Source organism: Macrobrachium rosenbergii, chromosome 23 (assembly GCF_040412425.1).
Source record: "Macrobrachium rosenbergii isolate ZJJX-2024 chromosome 23, ASM4041242v1, whole genome shotgun sequence".
Taxonomy (NCBI): domain Eukaryota; kingdom Metazoa; phylum Arthropoda; class Malacostraca; order Decapoda; family Palaemonidae; genus Macrobrachium; species Macrobrachium rosenbergii.
This window is the reverse complement of record NC_089763.1, coordinates 37,329,829-37,331,968: the sequence shown is the minus strand read 5'-3', so window position 1 is coordinate 37,331,968 and position 2,140 is coordinate 37,329,829. Positions and strand designations below refer to the sequence as shown.

The following is a 2,140-nucleotide window of genomic DNA, read 5'->3' as shown; positions in this document are numbered from 1 at the left end:
ATATAAATTTATATATATACATATATATATATATATATATATATATATATATATATATATATATATATATATATATATATATATATATATATATATATATATATATATATATATATAAACACACACAAACGCACCATAAAGCCAACTGAATTTCGGCTGAGGATTCTAAACACAATCTATTTCCGAACAGGCGTTGAAGACCTCGAGACCAACTATTACAGTTATGTATTTGGGTGTGAAGCCTGGAAATACAACCCTTTCGATATTACGAAAACAAGGCTTTCTATTTTACGTGTTATGTAAAGACCTTTATTTAGAGAGAGAGGGGCAGAGACCGAGATGAAACGAAACACGAAGCAGTAAGCGTTGAAACGCATCATAATTTTAAAGTCCCAATCCATTCCATCCTTTACAAAAATAAAGTAAAAGATAAGTAGTTCTAGATACATCAGAGTCGCCATGTTGGTTTACCTAAACCCAACTAAACTCCACCAGAGAGAGAGAGAGAGAGAGAGAGAGAAGGCATGAAAAGAAAGTGTGAGAACTTTCCTAAGAGAAATGCATTCGCTGGAAGAGGCGAAGCAGGACTGTGAAAAGATAAAAAGTGGAAGAGATAACGGGTACATAAAAATAAAATAATGAGAAAGGCCAGATGAGAACGAACGAGAGAAAGCGAAAGAGAAATAAAGAGAAAGAGAGAGAGAGAGAGAGAGAGAGAACATGAGAATGAGAGAGAGAGAGAGAGAGAGAGAGAGAGAGAGAGAGAGAGAGAGAGAGAGAGAGAGAGAGAGCCAGCCACGAACGGTGTATTGATTTCATTTGGCAGCGAGGAACAGCACACTCTCTCTCCTCCAGACCCGACCCAACCCCTTTCGCCTTTTCCAGCACTTTTCCAGGCAACCTCTTCCACCAAAACCCGTCCTCTAAACCCAGAGGGGTTGTCCCCAACCTCTTTCTCGTATTCCGAAACCCCCCTTTCCCTTCGCCATGAAGCTGGTGGTGGGGTTGGGGATGGGGGTTCCAACCCCGAGAGTCGTCCCCTTCTTGAACCTACGTGGAAAATCATTCGCAGTAGCAACATGAACCAACCTCCTCTTATTAAAATCGCAGAAAACTGCAGGCGCAGTTTAATTCAGATATACTGATAATAATGAACATAACTAAGACAGATAAAGAGAGAGAGAGAGAGTGAAAAAGAGAAAAGGAGAGAGAAAGAGAGATAGATAGAGAGAAAGAGAGGGAGAGAGAGAGAGAGAGCGAGCTAGAGAAACAGGGTGAGCGAGGAGTGGAGAAGGACGACTCGGTACCTTTATCCAACTCCAAACAGAAAATGGTGACTGAGGGTACACGATCTATCTAAAATATTCCCGTCTACATCCATATTACGACTGAAATTATGATTTCGCTTCTATTTTAAGCCAGAACAGATACTCAAACACTTCTCGGCAGAACTGAAACTGTAATACATGATGAAATGCGCACTAATGGAATCTGACTCCGAACAAGTTACGTTTCCAGCGATCAACTATCTCACGTCATTCGGCCCCCCACCTAAGACAAAAAAAATTTCCCCCTGACGTTAAATATGCTCGGATTTGCTTCTCAATTCAGAATAATATTCGGGAATAATAAAGACACATAGACAAAATATTCATTCACTCCTACCTAACTGAGTTAAGGCATTCTGCTTAGGATTCTAGAAGGGGGACATAAACAAGAAGGTGCAATACTTACTGTATGTTTCTGTAGGGTTCATAAGGTCCGAAATAGAGCGAAATTTTGAAGGATTTTGCAGCTCCGAATCACCACTAAAATAACAAATACTGAATCAGCCCTTTTGGAGAAGGGCAGCTACCCCCTTCCCCCACTGGTCACAGAACAGGCCTTAATGCCGAGGTCAACATCGGCTCTCTCTCTCTCTCTCTCTCTCCCTCCCTCTCTCTCTTCTCTTCTTTCTCTTTCTCTCACTTCCTTTCCTATGCCGGCAGCTTTCTAACACACCGGCAGCCTCCCTAGCATATGCTGGGATCTCTAACACACTCTCTAACACATTGAAACCCGATCAGAAAAGGGCGACAACGCACAAGCTATCCTGACACACTCAGCAATGGCGACTCCTCCATGCTCTGAAAGCTGCTAT

General features: G+C 41.6%; 1 protein-coding gene across 1 annotated transcript in view; it reads right to left on the bottom strand.

Moving 5' to 3' along the window:
* The window catches only part of LOC136851506 (inactive rhomboid protein 1), a 680,285-nt gene extending 678,411 nt beyond the window's left edge, over nt 1–1,874 (bottom strand). The window contains 1 exon segment of the mRNA XM_067125641.1: nt 1,735–1,874. The gene's annotated coding sequence lies outside the window, so the exon portion shown is untranslated.
* Between the last annotated feature and the right edge of the window lie 266 nt (nt 1,875–2,140).